Here is a 19,703-nt window from a genome sequence, read left to right as displayed (position 1 = left end):
CCATAGATGACTCTTTCATCTGAAGATGTAAGAGCAGAGGGAGATTCAGAAAGTTCCAGAGTGCGGTCCAAGTGGGACCATCTCTATCACTGGTGTTATTATACTAGCTCTCTAATTCACATGTTCAGATTAAGAAATACACTTTGGTATGTGGATAAAGCTGAAAGTATCCATCACCTGGCATAAATACCTGACATTGGAGAGATGTTTAGCATCTAGTGACTCCAAATGATCAGAACAGGCATTTGTCACAGAAAAGGAAGCTTAAGGACCAGCCCTACCTGGAACAGAATTCCTTCGTTAATGTGGTTAGTGTAATTTAGCCTCCCCATTGAGTTGAAGTGTAAAAAGATAGACTTTTGAATTAAAGCCAAAATAATGACAAGCTATTACCAAGAAATGGTCATTCCCTGAGGTCTCTGGGGATACAGAGATTTAATGAGGCAGACCCTATAATGGCAAACCTTTTGCAGCAGTGCACAGGGAATGCTACACTGAAGGCAGCGATTAAATGGGGCCTCGTAAGCCCAGTAGATTCAACAAAGGAAGGAGAAGTCTATTAAGCCCACTTCCCAGTAACCCACCTCACAAAATCATGCCAGAGGCAGGGAGGGTATTGGGTGAGAAAAAACATGTGAATTAAATCCTTCTGTAGCCAGCAGTGCACTCGCCAGCTGCCTCCTAATGTGGAGGCCTCAATTTCATAAACCATGGCTGACATTGTTTATCTTTCCTTTCCTATAATGCACTAAGTACATGACTAAAGAAACCCAAAAAGCCTGAAAGACAGTCTTGACTTCTGTCAACACCACCCACGGAAGAAAAAAATAACATTAGAACACATACGAAAGCGTGCAAATGATGGGCAGCCTTCAGCTCAGCAGAGCACGCTGCCCAGCAGAGCACGCGAAGTCCACCTGTCACTGCAGAAGCTCTGGCTGACCCTCATGCTTGCCCACACCAGCTGTGGGATCATTTGAAGTTATATATACTACTGAACAACTTCTTACAATGTAACACAAAGCTTTAGGAATTAAGCCTGTGTAGTATAAACCCCTTAAAGATCACAATACTTAGAGATACGGACACATGTAAATATTTGTTACTCAAACCAAATTCCAGTTGCCTGGTAGTTTCTTTGGAGTCTGCCCATGTCGTTACACTGAAATGTGATATATACAAACTCTGAATGACTGCAAGGGAGATAACGTGACCCGATACACACAGTGGCAGTTTAGAATTACACTGGCTTGGGGTATTTTTATCTTAGGCATCTCAATTTATTCCTAGCTTAGTACATTTTATTTCCGAGGCAATGAGATAAAGGAAAACTTGAGGATGCTTAAATATCAACACAACAGTCAAGAGTTTTAATTCCTTAAAAGCCAAGAATTTGCCATTTTTACATTGTTGTATATTTTAGGAATTCAACAGACATGCATTAAGCATTCTATTTATTAAACCACAAAAGAGAATTATTAAATGATGGTATGTATGCATTGTCACTAGAAAGCCTACCTTTATAAGAAGGGCACAGGCAGCACGTTTCTGCCTGATCAGGGTCACTGCTGATGTCTATTTGCTTGTCCGTGGCTGGGTCTCATAAACCTCCTGACTTGGCCCCACAGCTGGGACTGATGGCCTGTGCCACTGGGGCCTGGCTTGTATTTTTTAAATTTCAAGTACAACTGAAGAAACAGAAATCACATACTGTGACTCACTGAGAACAGGGGACTTGGGGAGCAGCCTCAATCCAATAACAAACTAACCTCTGTCAAATTCCAACTGAGGAAGTCTGACCAAAAAAGATGGCCTACACTCTAAAATGTCAATGTCACAATAGCCTCAGAAATGGAAGAGATTATTCTAGAATAAAGAAAACTAGAGCTGGAGAGATGGCTCAGGGGTTAAGAACACTGACTGCTCTGCCAGAGGTCCTGAGTTCAATTCCCAGCAACCACATGGTGGCTCACAACCATCTGTAATGGGATCTGATGAACTCTTCTGGTGTGTGTATGAAGACAGCTGCAGTGTACTCATATAAATAAAAAATAAATAAATCTTTTTTAAAAATTAAAATACAGGGACTGACCCCTGAATAAATTCTGGGTCAGAAAAAGTTTGAAACTAAGGTTGGGCAGAGAGAACGAGAGATATTACTATGGAGCCAACTGAGAACTGTAAATATGAGCTGCATATTAGATAATAGTATTACAGTATTATTAAATTTTCCAAGCACAAAAATTATATTGTGGTTATGTTGAAGACTTCCTTCAAGATGTGTTCTGAAATGTTGAGGGTGATGTCTGACATTTACTCTCCCAGTGTTTCAGGGTGGGTTTTAAGATAAAGCAAATGTCACACGGGGTCTGCATGGCTCCAGGTTCAAGGCTCCAGATGCCTGGGATCTGCCACTTGCCCACACATTAGGTATGTTTGACATTTTTCATGATAGAAAATAAGGGGAAAAAATAAGTGCTACATCAGCAATTCCTTTAATTATGTTCATCTACATGTGTGCAGATGTTCACAAGAAATCCACCACTAATAATTTAATCCCAAAAGTTAAAACAAATCAATGATGACTTGTATATACTAAACATATGAAACCTGAAGGAAATGACATCTTTTAAGTTTTTCTGATAAACTTTTACTTTATCACCAAATTTCCTTCTCCAATTTTTTTGCTTTGCCATAAAATTTAAGCATTATGTATTATTTAAAATAGCAAATAAAATATTTGTAAAACCTGACAATAATGATGGGCATTTTCATCTTTTTTACAATTGTAAGTGGTAGATTCCTTACAATTCATCAGAAGACACACAGATGAGGTGTTCCCTGGATGCCCCATAACCACAGGATTTTACCTTCCTTACTTACTTATGGGTAGTTCCAGGCTTTGATGACCAAGACCACACATAAAATTCTATAAACCCTGCTTCCACTTGATTTATGTAAACACAGTCAAAATGAACAACTGTTAATAGCTCAAAAGTCTTCTTATGTGGGATATTACCCAAGAACTTTGAAATAACTGTATCTGCTTACATGCTTAAGATAATTAAATCAAAATATTGGTCAAAGAGGAACTTGGGTGGCACTCATTAAAATCTATCATTTGAAAGTGATATCAGAAGAAGCCAATCTGCAGCCTGGACTGGTTCTGATAAAAAGGAGGACCTGTGGGTATCCACAGCACAGTGTGGCTTTCTCAAGATGAGTTTTACTAAGTACTCATTAGAAGAAATGAAATGTGAGCTTATTGATGCTTCCACTACTGTTCCAAGAAGTTAGGATGTTTCCTGGGAAAGAGTTTAATTACAGATAGAGATGTTCATGAGTAAATTACTTGAACATGTCTGTTAGGAACTTGACAGAGAGGAAAGGCTACACATGGTGAATGAAACAGAAATGAAATGTTAACTTTGCCACTCACGTGCCTGGAAAACAAGTCTTCCTTGTCCTTAAGGGTTCATTCTTTGATAGATATATCTCTGCAGAAAAGTTACAAGAAAAACTCTAGCTTCCCCATTAGTCGTTTCAGTTCACATAACAAAGTGATGGCCAGAGAGGCATGATGAAGTCATAAGATAAGAATGAGAAGCAATATTACCACCACACTAGAGGAGGGAATAAAGCTGAACCATAAAAATAAGAATATTGGCAACATGTATTATAGACCTAGCTAACTAGTGTCAAAGGTTGGACTTTCTAGGGCCAGTGCCAGAAGAGACCTTCATAATTCAGTGCTTATGAAGCAGTCTTGAGCAGAAACTCCAACTGGCTCAGTTTTCTTCCCTGGCTTTATTTTTCCCCAGAAAGTAATGTTAATTAACATTGAGTCCCTAGACTGTATTAGGGAAGTGGATCTCAGCCAGGTGTTCAGCTCCATGGAGAATTTCCAGGATAGCTGGGAAAGAAGCACAAAGTCTGGGACCCTAAAGAGAGATTGTGGTCTAGGGACACAGAAAGTTGTCCCGAACACTGCCCTGCACCGCACTAGCCCCCTACCAAAGGAGAGAACAAAAGAGACAGAAACACTGTTATCAGAGGGTGTTGCAATCTCTCAGTAAGAAGACAGTGTCAACCTTCAGGGTAGATGATGCCAGTGAAGATGGCTTCAAGGTAGCTAATAGCCAGATGCTTAGCAACTTCTTTCTGTTTAAATGTCACTTCTTGTCTCTTATGTAACTAGCTACTCAGAATTGTCAGCTTTACTAATAATTGGGGATTGTTTTATTTTGGAATATTTTCTTTTCCCATCTACTATAACTCTCTGTGTCCATTATGTCATCTGAATAGCTTCTCTCTACGTTGGTTGTTATCCCTGCCACACTTACCCAGAGCACAAGCTTCCTGTTATCACTGTGGCTCTGGCCTCTGCCTAGAATGGTGTCTGTGAGAGCAAACAGTGCAGAATAGAAGGTAAATAAAGTCATCCCTACTACCTGAACCCTGGGTACCCAGGACTAGGAAGAAAGTTTTAAAGCTACCAGTGGAAGTCTCTGCTCATTTTCTAGGAACCCAGAATGCCTTGGCTGCCAGGAATCTATCATTTAACAACTGGGATAAGGCTGGAGCTCATTGCCATCACAATGACCATCACAGTACACTGTCAGACCCTGCACTTGATATACCTCATCACCACAACAAGGTGACTAAGTAACAGCATCCCAATCTCACAGGTGAATAAGACAGCCAAGGTAACACAGCTCTGAAGCCATCAGTTAGGAGACCAAGGAATAAGATAGCCAGGATAACACAACTCTGAAGTTGTGAGCTAGGAGACCCAGGTCTGGTTGACACTACAGACACTGTTCTTCTCTCCATACAACATTCCAGAGCTGCACAACTCCTTTGAATCCTTTCTTTTTTATTTTCATTGGCAGACTGAGCTGCAGTCCTGTCTCTTACTCCCTTACCAATTGTTGAGAATTCATAGCTACACAGCCAAACTCTGAATAACTTCCAAAAGTAGCTTAAAGTATCTTGTATACTTGATACTAAAGGATAACTTAATGTGTCGAATACTTCTTTCCCTTTTGGCCAGTGTATTTGGAGATTGATATCTAGGTAAAATATCATAAAATTACATGTGTTTGTGTGTGTGCATGTACATGTGTACCAGCATACAAAACAGGTATGTGACAGGGAGTATGTTTCTGTGTTCATAAACACATGAGCACATGTGTATGGAAGCCAGAGCTAAGTGTTGAGAGTAGTTCTTCAGGAGCCAGCCACCTTCGGGTTTTGGTTTGTTATTTTGGGTTCTCTGGGTTTGTTTTGTTTTGTTTGTTTTGTTTTGTTTTGTTTTGTTTTGTTTTGTTTGAAACAGGGTCTTACCTAGTCCACCATAGCTTCAAACTCATGCAATCAAGGATAACCTTGACCTTCTTATCATCCTGTCTTAATCTCCCAAGTTCTGGGACAAATATTGACACCCTATACAGTTTTATATAGTGCTGGGATTTTATCTATATATACTAGGCAAGCATTCTACCAACTGAGCTCCACACCCAGCTGCAAGTCTGTGCAGCTTTCTCTCTGGATACTGGGGATGAGATGGGTGCCTTCATTCTACACAGCAAGCACTTTACCACCAGAGCTATCTCCTTAGCCCTAAATTATTTTTATATGCCCATATTACTTCTGTATGTATATATGTATGTATATATAGATGGATGCATGCATGCATGAGTGCATGGATGTAAGCATGGAAAGGTGGATGGATGGATGCATAGATGTATGTATGGATAAATGGATGGACAGATGGATGAGTAGATGGGTGGGTGGATAGATAGGTGGGTGCATGGATGCATAGATGGATGGATGGATGGATGGATGGATGGATGTTATCTCGCTCCTTAGCTTTATCACCTTGTCTCCTACTTTCACAAGATCAAAGACCTTTAGAATAATTAAGTCACAAAAAAATCACAATATACCAGTTAAAACTTCCCAACTCTAAAATGTGTTAATAAGTTGCTCAATGTGCTTTTAAGATAGTGAGTTACTAAAAATTTAATAGAAAAATGCTCAGAAGAGAAAACTAAACTTATGTCTACAAAGACTAACCCCAAAAAATTAAATTTGAGAATGGTAAAATTTGACAAATGAGACTTTCTTAGATTTCAAAGATAATAAATTAAATACAACCATTTTCAAGGGATGTGGTATTTGCAAATTAAGCCAATGTGCTTAGTTTTTTTAATTACTGTTGCAAAACATTTTAATTAATGCATGTTTGTTGCAAATACCATTAGACCTGAGCGCAGCAGCTTGTCCAGATGTGAGACAAAGTCTCGGCATTGCGTTCATGTGGAAATATATTTATTAAATTTCAACCTTATTAACTTGAGGACTATTAGTTTGGAAATGATTTTTAACCATTTGAATGTTCCCATTTGAGGTGGTGCATATGTTAACAGCTCAATCTAATTAGCCCACATTGTACTCATAGCCACGCTTCATTTTCATGGCAGGAACTCTTCACCAGGCTTTGGAACGCCTAAGCGTGATTTACAGCGTGAATGCTCTAGATCTGGTCTTCATCCTGGGAAAGGGTCGCACTCCAGCCTTGTGACCTCACATTATTTTTTTTGTTATTTTTTTCTTTTTCACTTATTCATTTCCTTTAATTAAAACTAAAAGCACACCGCCCCAAAGTAAAGCATGTGTGCTCAGACCCAGCGCTTGGCTGCCCCCAGTATCTCCACCTAGGGGGCACTAAAATAATGAGCCAGATTTTAGCCAATGCACTCTCAGTTGGCAAGGTTGTTGGTAAGCACCTTCCTGGGCACCATCCTTGGGTAGGACTCCCAGGAAGCAGCCAGAGAGATTTCTGTGCTAGGGTAACAGAACCAGAATTCACATGGTTTTGATTTTATTAAAATTTGCATATAATGTTCTAGTATTTTTGTTTGTTTCCAATAAAATCTAAAATCTTGAAAATCTATTCTAATAGTTAGATCTAGCATAAGTTTTTTATGATGATTATAATGATGATGTAACTTTCAAAAAGAAAAAAAGGTTTACAATCACCTCTTACATCCCAGAATATTAGCCCTAGCAATGACCTCAAAGTCTACCAATAATCTAACTGCACTTACTTTCTAGTCAGGAAAACTTAGAGCCATAGATAGTGAAAGACATATTCTTAATCATAAAACAGAGAAACAGAGCCCAAAGCCAGGCCAGCACAGTTCCTCAGTCCCACAATGGAGTAATGAACCAAAAGCCAGGCCGGCTCAGTTCTTCAGTCCCACAGGCCTTAGCAGGCAGCAGCTGCTGTCTGTGGGCTAAGTACTCATTTTGTTTTTCTTTAACTAATACAAATACAGTAATAACAACAGGAAAATGACTGATTCACAGCTGATGTAAGAATGATAATTTGCTCATTTAATCCAGTTGAATTGCCTCCTCAGGGGTGTAAAAGCACCCGAAGAAAGTGACCCCTCTTTCTTCTGGAAGGCTGTTCACCAGACTAATTATATACTTCTATTATTCTTAATGGATATAAATACCGTTCAGTACAGAAAATCCCTCTTGTCAATTATCAGTGGCTCGACCAAGCCCTGGAAGGCTGAGGTGATCCTGAGCCAGTCACTGGGTGACCATGTCTCCAATTAGTTTTGTGCCCTTCAGTTGACCATGTTTGGCATTTCCTTAGGTGAAGTTGAGGGAACAAAAGAAATATCTACCATCTCTATTTAAATAGCACAGCCCAGAGTTACAAGGACTGCAGCTGGCTCCAGAACATCTATGAATGGCGGGACTTCAGTCCCAAGGAACTCCCAAGGGAACAGACCTATCTCACTGTTTAGAGCCAAGAATCTTAGCCAACAGATCATGGTGATGAACAAACACTAAGCTGCAGTATTCATGATTCAAGAATATGAATCTCACTATACAAAACTGATCAGAAAAATATGCCCATTTACAGCATAAATCACACTCAAGTTGGAAGTTTCTGAGTAAACTCTGGAAGATACTAGACTAAAGCGGAGATACCCTATATAGCCCTGGACCCACTTAGAGGAAAGGTAGGTCTTCCTGAGAAATTCTAACTATAATCCTTGAGTCTATAAGGTTTTTCTGTGATTAAGTTCTTCACTGCAAATATGATATGAGGGAATACATCTACAATTCCAACACTTAGCAGCAAAGTACTAAGGGAACACATGTGCTTTATTGCTGTAAGGAGACACCATCACCATGGTAACTCTTATAAAGACAACACTTAATTCTGGCTAGCTTATAGTTTCAGAGGTTCAGTCCATTATCATCAAGGTAGGAGCATGGCAGCATCTCAGCAGGCATGGCATGGTGGAGGGGCTGAGAGTTCTACATCTTTTTCTGAAGGCAAACAGAAGAAGACCACCTTCCAGGCAGCTAGGAGATGGTCTAGGAGCCCACCCCACAATGACACACTTCCTCCAACAAGGCCACAACTCCTCATAGTACCACTCCCTGGTCTAAGCATATTCAAACCACCACAACATCTGTAATCCCAACACTTAGCAGTCCAGTACTAAGGGGACACGCCTTTAATCCCAACACTTAGCAGCCTAGTATTGTGGGAACCCATCTGTAATCCCAACACTTAAAAAGAGGAGACAGGAGACTGGGAGCTTGAAGCCAGCCTGAATACGAAATAAGTTCCACAAGACCCTGTCTCAAATAATAAAGTAGTAAAAGCTCAAGTAAGAAACTGGCCTAAGAGGACACATGCTCTTTTAGTAGTAAGAATAGAATCAAGTTAGCCATAAAATCATATTTGTACATAATTGGGTTGATATAACTTGTGAATACTTTGTTTCAATTTTTATATATAAGGTCATGAGAGACACTAACCTATCATTTTCTTGCATTGTCATCGTCAAGGCTGGAATCAAGACGTCACACGTGGTTTCATGGCATGTTACAGTGACTTTACTAAAAAAAAAAAAAAAAAAAAAAAAAAAAAAAAAATGGGTTGCTAGCCTCCATTGTAGCCTTTGGAAAACTGTGGTCCCCAACGCCCTTCACCACTTCTCTTTTATGTTCATCTGCATCCCAAGCTCCTCACAGCAAAGTGTGACCTCCCTAATGAGACTTCTGCATGAGTATTCCATCTTGCACTCGGGATTCAGCAAGATTTAAAGAAATCATAGCCCTTTGACCACCGCACAAACTGTCATCTAAAACAAACTCAGCTCACACGACTGAGCACCAATGTGAACATTTGTAACTCATTTCCAGTGTATTTAGAATGCCAGCAGGGCCACGGACTGTGAGGACTAGATCTGGGTCTCACTCACCTTCAGGGAGTTGCCTGGTCCAAGATACTTGTTACATTATACCATAAGTGCCCGGCTGAGTACAAATCATCTGCACTAGAATCTCAACAACTCAAGTGACTTGCCTTTGATCACATTAAATAAATTATCTAATTTCAGTATTTCCCCTGAAAAATTGAATAATGAAACCAGCTTTAAGAGCTGCCATTGGTAAGAGGTAGTGTATTCAGAATACTTAGATGCTTAATGATGATAGAGAGAAAGGGTGCTTTGTTTTGTTTTGTTTTGTTTTGTTTTGACATAATTTCTAACATTGAATTCTAAGGTCATATTTTTCAGTAGTAACTCCCAGTCACTTGTCTCCAAAGCCACTCTTAAGCTTTTCAAACAACCCCTACATGGTTCCCTTCCCTGTTTGGATCACTTTCTTTTCCATAGAGCATAGTCTGCCTCTTCACTCTTCCCACAACCCAGCATACATAGAACCACAGCTGCAGAAATCCCCCTGGCTGACCACTTTCTTTCCAGTCTTACCTGTCTCCTTGCTAAACTCTTTCCTAAATGTTTCTAAAATCTCTGCAGGAGGACAGTGAGCTGGAAGAACGAGCCATGGAGTGGAGGAACTGATGCCATTCTTATTATGAAGCAGAAACTGGGGCACAGGACATCCTCAGAAGATGGAGATGATAAGCTTGGTCACAAAGCAGGACATGTCTAGATAGCACTTCATGTGCTCTCAACACATGGTAAGAGATAACAACATTTCTGACTTTGGCAGGGGGATGATAGGCACACATTTTTTTTTTTGCAACCTACTTTTAATAAGGGTTTAACCTCTCCTCTAGCCTACCACCCAGCAGAGGGAGTGGAAGAGAAAAGTTATTAGGATATGGGGGAAGTAGACCTTCTCAGCAATAGTTCTTTGAGGGCAAACTAGATCTTCTTTCTCAGCAGTTCAGTCCCCTAGCAAACACCAAGTATGACTCAGCAGTGTAGACCAGTCCTCTAAGCAGGCAGACACCAAATAAGAACCAACAGCTACAGTCCAGTCCTTTCAGCAAGCCGACACCAGGCAAGAACACCACAAGGCTCATCAACCAGCCTGAGGTGAGGCCTCAGAAGCTGCAAGCTGCCACAGGAATCTTATAAGCAGTTGTTTGTCGAGTTTCTCTCAATGTATAAGGAGAACCAATACATGCATGTCGATAGTAAATAGTGAGGTGGAGGAAACCAAACCAATGCTCAGTGCTTGTCTCCCACTCTCTGAAAGGGTCATTTATACTCCATCAATCGTCCTTTCATGTGTTTGCTATATCAAAATATCCTTTCACCTCTGTCTGCCCCAGCAAAACATCCTTCACCTGTATCTGCTTTAGGACAACATTCTTTCACATGTCTGCTTTTCACCTGTGTGCCCCAGCAAACAATCATTTGACATAACTAACTTTCCAAAGAAACTAGAATTTTCAACTTCAAGGTATCTATACTAATTTTTCGTCATTTGGATATTTCCAGTCCATAGAGTAAAAGTAGTAAGTACATGTGAATATTTAATATCTATGGCCTGCACAATTCCAATTAACCCTTTAAATACTGGATAATATTTAACAGATTGTTGCATACAAATCAAAGCATGGAGGCCTTAAAACACAGTAGTCTATTAATGACAAGGATCTTGTCATTACAACCAAATCATCACAGCCAAAGCTTAGAGTATACAAATTTTCTATGGTAATTATCTCAAACTACATGGCAAAAGTGACCCACATTCCTCCAGTCCATCCTTCCCAATTGTTCTGGTTTGCTTTCGTTTATGCTAAAGGTAAACATGAGTCTTAGTCTGAGGAGGGAAAAAGGGAGGTGGGGGTGACCTAAACAACCTCTGGGATACACAGCTTAGTCACATCACCCAAGGGAATCCAAATCAGTAAATAAATGATTCAGGCCCCACTGTTCCTCTCAGCAAAGACCAAAACCAAAGACTCAAATACCCTGCCCTAAAACTGAAAAGGGCTCATTTTATTGATAAAACAATGTGGATGGTTTTGTATTTACATTAACTTAAAACGTCAAACCTATTTAAATCCAGGCCACCCATGGCTGACATTGAAGCTTCCTGGTTATTTTGTACAGTGAGTACATGGCTTTAGTCCATGTTCAACACTTAATTAAGGGATTTTTTTTCCAAGATTGTTCTGGAGTTACCGTCTTCTTAGAGGCCAGCTGCTGCCACATTAGCAGTCAACATCTGGCTGGAATGTTTCAACTTCTATTTTCCTCTCCTATGTGGATGAGGTTCCTGTTATTCTAAACAAACTGCAGCGCAGTCCTGTGGACTTGGAAGCATAATGGTTAGTGACAGTGCAAACTGGCTGCTGGTTTTTCTATATTATATAGCAAACTATTATTAAAACATCCAAATTTTACTTGAACCTTTTGTGTGTCAGATTCCTTTTATTTTATAATGTAGACATTTAAGCTTAACATCTCATCCCAAAGGCCAAGAAATATTTGCCTTAAATGTAGCTATACCTATATATCACACACATCAGAGAGAGAGAGAGAGAGAGAGAGAGAGAGAGAGAGAGAGAGAGCGCAAAGGAAATGCCCCCTATAAGAGGGCAAGATAGAGACTTGAATGCATGTGCTACAGAACCTTAAATATTTTACTTCCTGGGAACTTCAGTGGGTCCCATACAGAATTTCAACCCTCAAAAACACTGATCAATAATAGACATGTGACATTCATGAGTAATGCTGGCTCTGAGCAAACTTTTGAAAACTTAGTTGACAGTGTTTTGAGTCAACTGAAAAAAGTATGACTTTTGGAATCTCTGAATGCCCTGGTTCTCAGTATTACCACTCTATTGAATTTTTTTTTCTTATTAAAGTATGTAGTTTTTAAGACTTTTTTCCTGACAGTATTATGTAATTTTTTAGCATGGGTAGATGGAAGTGTCGCTTATATGTTACTATACGGCTGACATGTATTTTTTTTTTGTCTATTCTTTATTATCTTAGTAGTTTCATGCTGTGTATGTACCATAACCAACCTATTGCCTATGAGAAACATGTAAGATAATGTATTTACAGCCATTGTTACAAGTTTATAATGTATTTTTATCTTGTTTTATAAGTATGTTATATTACATTCAAAAGAATTTTTTCTTGATTGAGAAAAGGATACAAAGTGCAAAATCCAAAATTTTGATAACTGAAAATTGCCAATTGTTTTGCAGTACTTTATAATATTGGGTCACTTGTCTTTCTTGGGCTTTTAGTTAGCTGATGAATGAATACATTAGACACTTCTGGGGTTTGGTTGGGGTTTTACATAGCTTGCATTTTAGTTCTTTGGTTCTTTGCTGTTTCTATTAACCCATAGCATTAATAAATGTTATAGTACCAACCTACAAAAAAAAAAAAAAAAAAGAATATCACTATATCACTCTGTGCCTATGTGACTAACTTATCCCCGAAACAAGCAACTCCATCTTCTGAAACTTAAGCAACTAGAAAGTATCCCTGTAAATGAGAGTTGTTAACGAGAATTTCATGAGCTACATATGATCCTAGGCCTCAGCTGACCAGTGTGGGTAAGTCTGGGCCAGAGGGCTTAAAATAGCCTTGGGCTGCTCCAGATACTTGAAAGCAGAACTGGCTTTTGTGTGAAATCCTTTGTTTAACCATACCCAGGAACCAGATTCAACTCTACTTACAAGTAAAATACTTGACATCTTGTATAATGGATGTTCAGTCTTGAAGGAGTGTTCCTGTTGCTTCACATCCTCGCCAGCATAAGCTGGACTTGTGTTTTTGATATTAGGCATCCTAATGGGTCTAAGATGGAATTTCAAGGTGGTCACATTCTACGAGAAGCATGAAGTGCCAGAAGAGCTTTTGCCATTTCCCTTGAGTAGCATTTCATCCCATGGATGTAGGGCACTCCTGAGAGAAAGAGCCAGTGTAGGGCATCTTGCTGTCCATAGCTCAGAGTCCCCCTGCAGGCTTTCAGCCAGAGGACAGTTCTGCACCATATATCACCTAGACACCTCTCAACTTACCTCCCACCACTCTGTCCCTCATTCAGGCCCCACAGGGGTCTTGCTCCTCCTGGGTGAGGACAAACTTCTTTGCACCTCTCTTCCACCTGCCTCTTTTCAGCCACTCCCTCAGATCTCCCTTCAAAGCCTCCCTAGCCAAACAACAGCTTCCCCTGCTGATGGAACTTTTGTTTCCTCAAAGCATTTGGGTAGACTCAGTGTTCACCTCTACACTTACTGGGTGTGTGGGGACCTATACCAAATGGGTACATCTCTAAACTTATTATCCAAGGCCTTTCACTAACATGGAAATTTCACAAGAGCAGGATTTCCTTGATTTGTATAATTTTATCTCTGATGTCTACAGCAAAGCCTGGCATGCAGTGTTGGATAGATGCCTCCTGCATCACTATCTCCATTTACCTGAAAAGTCTATCTTCCCTGGAAGCACCCCTCATAAACCCAGTGTTGTTCCTGGGGAAACAGTGTGTATTTCACAAACAGGATTCTTGATACCAAGTACAAGTTTCAACACCTATGTCAACGGACTACAACCTTCAAAGGAAGGATTTTAGTTAGGTCCCATTGTGCCTCTTCTCCCAGGCTCTCTGGGTTCCTGGTCACTCAGGCTCCCCATTGCCTCTATTCCTCTTCGGATGCTCATTTCTCCTTCCCAGTCTTTACTTTCACCAAAGGGTGATACGCACATAATCTAAAGGAACAAAGGGAGCACAGAGGCTTAGAACAAAAGCCTCCACGTCTCACCCTTCTTCTCAGTGGCCGAGCACTTTCTACTCGTGCTTCAAAGAACCAAATGATTGGATTCTTTTAACCTAAACTTTTCGTTTCTTTTCTTTCTTTTTTTTTTTTTTTTTGGGGGGGGGGGGGGTCTTACTATGTAGAGTTCCTGGATGGCATGGAACTCTCTATGTACATCAAGCTAGCCTCAAACACAAAAATCTGCCTGTCTCTGCCTCCCTAGTAGTGGAGTTGAAGATGCATGCCACCATGACCAGCCACTTCATCTATAACTGTTGCCCTAGTACAGAAAATGAGGACTTGGCCTCTCTTTAAGCCACCTTCCCTTATCCTTCCCAACTTCTTCAATGAAGTTATGCTGAAAATCTTGATCAAAAACTTTATTCCTTATATCAATTATTGAGACTATTGCTTATATATACATCAAACACTTCAAAAACTCTTGCATGTCTTGTCTTTTTGTTCTTCTTGTAGTTAATAAGTGCCTAATAGCTTCATTATCCATGGAAGCATCCCCAAGCCTTACACAAGCACTAGAAAAAATCTCCCAACCCGAACAAAACACCCATGGAAGGAGTTACAGAGACAAAGTTTGGAGCTGTGACAAAAGGATGGACCATCTAGAGACTGCCATATCCAGGGATCCATCCCATAATCAGCCTCCAAATGCTCACACTAGCAAGATTTTGCTGAAAGGACCCTGATACAGCTGTCTCTTGTGAGACTATGCCAGGCCTAGCAAACACAGAAGTGGATGCTCACAGTCAGCTATTGGATGGATCACAGGGGCCCCAATGGAGGAGCTAGAGAAAGTACCCAAGGAGCTAAAGGGATCTGCAACCCTATAGGTGGAACAACATTATGAACTAACCAGTACCCCGGAGCTCTTGACTCTAGCTGCATATGTATCAAAAGATGGCCTAGTCGGCCATCACTGGAAAGAGAGGCCCATTGGACTTGCAAACTTTATATGCCCCAGTACAGGGAAATGCCAGGGCCAAAAAGTGGGAGTGGGTGGGTAGGGGAGTGGGGGAGAGGGTATGGGGGACTTTTGGGATAGCATTAGAAATGTAAATGAGGAAAATACCTAATAAAAGAAAAAAGAAAAAAAATCTCCCAACCCATTTCTGCTTGTGGTTAAGTTAGATTACTTGTTTTGATGGTAAAATGTACAAGTCCTGTTTCTCCCCCATCCCACTTTTGGCTTGCTCTGTGCTGATTCTGACCTACAGGACAATGTCTGACCTACTAGGTTTTCATTTCCTAGTTCCCAGGTTGTCTTTTTTCTTAGTTTGCTCCCAAGTTTGGGGAGGTTATATCCCTCCAGCTTTCCAGTGTTACTAGTCTATCTCACAGTGTTCTACTCTATCCTCACACCTGAGTATTTCATTTGAAAGGGCAGTTTAAAATCTGCTGACATTTTAAGACCATTGCTGTGTCCAATGCCCATCTTGAGGAGCATGTCCCTCCCTGACCCTCTGCCTATAATGTCTTGGCTTTCTTACCCTTCTAGCTCCTCTGCCTTCACTCTTAGCTCTTGAGTTTACACTTCCCAGTAGCAGCTTTGGCGGGGCCTTCCTTGTTTATTATGCTAATACCAGGCAGCCCTTTTTAAATATTACATTTTATATATTTAGGGTATGGGGAAGCTATCTCTCTTCTGCCCAGCTACAGGCTGTTGGCATCTTTATTCAACCAATAGTTTTAAACTAAGGAGCAACGTCACATAGTGTTACTTTGTGTGGTGTGCAGATTCTCTCATCCCTGTGGGCAACCTTAGGGGCCAGTATTTAGCATCACAATACATAGCAAAAGACCAAATCTCAAAGGATTACTTATGTCTCTTTGGTTTATCAAAACCAGACTTGTGATTGGTTTTAAGTGCATTTAAACACATTGTCACTGGGGTAACAACTGTTGCTTCTAGTGGCTGCTTTCACTGCTACTTCTAAATAGTTGGAATTTTCTGGAACTGATTCACACATTTTCTTATTTTTCACTCATTTATTAGTTGTTTTTATTTCCTATGCTACCAGATAATTTTCCAATCCTCTTACTAAATTTTATATGTTAGTGATTACATTTTTCATATATGAAAGGTCTTAGTGTCTGTTCTTTAACCAGGCACTTAGTTTAGCATAGTCTCATCAGCCTGAAGACACAATGTCTCCTTTCCTATCAGCATTGTTGGCCCTATTCATCCTTGTGTTCTCCTTTTTATTCTGTCTGTTTTATTTGAGATGTTTTCTTCCAAAATCTGACTATCCTTGGATGCCTTACCATAGTTCAGAGTGAGTCAGTAAACACAAAGCTTTGGAAATCACCGTGACAGGGTCACACTGCATGTCATGGGCCCATTACATTCCCTCCAAGGACATTCTGGTACTCTTGCTAAGGTGTGAAATGACAAGGCTGCCAGTGTGCTGGAGCTGACCTGAGCATCGAGAACTAGAAACTTCACTGTTCAGAAGCAAAATAGCATGTCATTTCCCAGTTACCAAATCCATTTGCAGCCTTCAGAAAGTACCCCATGTTTCTCTAGGGACCTTTCGGTACACATAGGCTGGGATGGTCCCAGGTAAGACAGAGCTTCGAGGTTCTAACTAGTTTTCAAAAAAGAACACTGCCCCACACCACACCACACCACACCACACCACACCACACCACACCACACCACCCTGTCATTCCACCCCGCTTTCTTTCTATCCTTCCCTGAGACTAGGATGAGTCAGCTTGCTTCTATCTATGTCTCCTCCCCATGGCACTTAGCTTTGACCTTTCTTCCTTCTGCTAAGTCATGCAACCGTTCTCTCGTCCACTTTCCATCTTTGTGTTTTGTGGTTTCAGGTTTATCAAAGATAGAACTTGTGTTTATGCTTCTTAATTTCCCTCCTTCAGAGACTGAGTACAGGATGGTGAAAGAGAGGATGTGCCTTCATTCTGACATCCTGAAATCAGGAAAGCCTATCTTGGGGATAGGGCCTTCCCTTGCCCTGAGTATTTTCCTGTGCTGTCTGCTTATCTAGCACTTACCGCTGCCATTCATAACTTCCACTCTCTGGAGTCTAGCTTAAGGGGACATTTTGTTGCACTAGCCTCCACCCAGAAAACTTCAGTTTATTAATGAATAATTTCCACATCTACTTATAATGAGTGCAGCGAAACAGGACCTATTCAATGTGAATAGCTGGAATAGCTTCAGTCACGGATCCCTGCAGGCCCTGGTATCCTTAGGAAACACACTTATTATCCTCATCACTCTCCCCAGCCCCTGCTTCCCACAGTATGCTCTGGCCCCAGGAGATTGCCCTCTGCAGACATCTTCCCATTCACAACCCTCTTTGTCATTCCCATTCCTGTTACCCTAGCATTCATTCCCTTGTTGCTAGACTTCAACAGTGAGGTTCCAAAGCTGCTCCTGAACCATGTGGCATCTAGCCCAGGAGCCCTTCCTAGACCATTCCCCAAACTGGTAACTCTATAAACACTCCCTTTATTGAGCTCAGTTTTATTCTGTACACTATGTGGTTCTTACCAGGGTACTAATAGAAATGCTAATACAAAGGGAAATTTTGAACTATCTCATATCTACAGTTCACTGAATTCTTGTGCTCTGATGATGTTAAGAGCCACATGTAGAGTTGGCACTTAAAGACTCTGAGAAAATTATACCATTTTCTTTCAGTCAAGATTGTGTCTCATTTTAGCAAGAGAACACAACAACCACCACCACCAAACCCCTCTTCATGATTTCGCTCCCCTTGCAAAGATGAGTGCAGGTGTGGTCAGGACTACTTAGAGGATCAGGAAGTAGGACGCACATGCCCTTCCCTCTGGGTAAGAGCACTGGGCTCAGATAGTACTATAAAAATATATACATCTGCTATTTCTTAAGTGGGGAAATAGAGAGAGCCAAATTTAATTCTAAAAGTTCAAGTGTTCTTTTTTATCTTTTTTTACTTTTCCCTCAGATAGTTATATCAAGGGTCAGAAAAAGAATAGTAAGCTTTACCAATCCTCCCCTTAAAAAAATAAAAATAAAAATGAAACACTTTCTCTCCCCCCCCCATTCTCTCCACTGCACTTGACTAGTCATTAAAAATAATATTAATTGCTGAGCAGTGGTGGCTCACACCTTTAATCCCAGCACCTGGGAGGCAAAGGCAGGTGAATTTCTGAGTTCGAGGCCAGCCTGGTCTACAGAGTGAGTTTCAGGACAGCCTGGGCCACACAGAAAAACATTGTCTCAAAAATAAATAAATAAATAATAATAATAATAAAATTTAATTATATAAAAGTGAAGTCTTTGACTTCAGCCCTCCCTCTAGACAGTGCCGTCCCTTTTTTGTATGCATCGACAGACTTTCATAGCTAATGAACACTCTTCTTTTCCTACTTCCCATAGATCCTGCAGCCCATCCCTGATATATGGCATGGAAACTACAAAGGCCTTACCTTCTTGGCCTCTTGGTAGCAGCTGACCCTGCCACTCACATCACGAAGAATTGTCTTCCTTGTCTTTGCCGTTCATCCTTTCTGTTTTCCCTACCTCTTGGACAACTCTTCTTTCTCTTCAGTAGACAACAATAGTGCTCGTGCCTCGCTCACTCTTGTTCCCCAGACCTGAACCCTGATTGTCGCTACCTCTACTCTAGCTATAATGCATGTCTTCCCCACTCCAGAAACTTCACCAGCAGGAGGATTGTGAATTGGGGGATAGCTTGAGATACATAAAGAGATCCTGTCTAAAAACTGAGTTAGTTATATTATTCATGATCTTCAAAAGAGCCTGGCAGTTGGAAGAATTGGTTCACAAGTAAAGACTGAATAGTTCTGCAGGCCTAGGCTCTGCATGCCTAGGCTCTGCATGCCTAGGCTCTGCATGCCTAGGCTCTGCATGCCTAGGCTCTGCATGCCTAGGCTCTGCATGCCTAGGCTCTGCATGCCTAGGCTCTGCATGCCTAGGCTCTGCATGCCTAGGCTCTGCATGCCTAGGCTCTGCATGCCTAGGCTCTGCATGCCTAGGATCTGCATGCCTAGGCTCTGCATGCCTAGGCTCTGTATGCCTAGGCTCTGCATGCCTAGGCTCTGTATGCCTAGGCTCTGTATGCCTAGGCTCTGTATGCCTAGGCTCTGTATGCCTAGGATCTGTATGCCTAGGCTCTGTATGCCTAGGATCTGTATGCCTAGGCTCTGTATGCCTAGGATCTGTATGCCTAGGCTCTGTATGCCTAGGCTCTGTATGCCTAGGCTCTGTATGCCTAGGCTCTGTATGCCTAGGCTCTGTATGCCTAGGCTCTGTATGCCTAGGATCTGTATGCCTAGGATCTGTATGCCTAGGCTCTGTATGCCTAGGCTCTGTATGCCTAGGATCTGTATGCCTAGGATCTGTATGCCTAGGATCTGTATGCCTAGGCTCTGTATGCCTAGGATCTGTATGCCTAGGCTCTGTATGCCTAGGCTCTGTATGCCTAGGATCTGTATGCCTAGGATCTGTATGCCTAGGCTCTGTATGCCTAGGCTCTGTATGCCTAGGCTCTGTATGCCTAGGATCTGTATGCCTAGGATCTGTATGCCTAGGCTCTGTATGCCTAGGCTCTGTATGCCTAGGATCTGTATG

The 19,703-nt window shown here is 41.1% G+C and overlaps 1 protein-coding gene across 8 annotated transcripts in view; it reads right to left on the bottom strand.

Moving 5' to 3' along the window:
- Galk2 (galactokinase 2) overlaps positions 1-19,703 on the bottom strand; it is a 125,190-nt gene that overhangs the window by 66,233 nt on the left and 39,254 nt on the right. The window contains exon 6 of one of the 8 annotated variants that reach the window (XM_011239772.1): positions 8,857-8,937. The exons of the other annotated variants lie outside the window; for them this stretch is intronic. The gene's annotated coding sequence lies outside the window, so the exon portion shown is untranslated. The remainder of the gene's footprint in view (positions 1-8,856; positions 8,938-19,703) is intronic. 8 annotated transcript variants of the gene reach the window in all.

Source organism: Mus musculus, chromosome 2, assembly GCF_000001635.26.
Source record: "Mus musculus strain C57BL/6J chromosome 2, GRCm38.p6 C57BL/6J".
Taxonomy (NCBI): Eukaryota; Metazoa; Chordata; class Mammalia; order Rodentia; family Muridae; genus Mus; species Mus musculus.
This window is presented reverse-complemented; position numbering and strand designations above follow the sequence as displayed.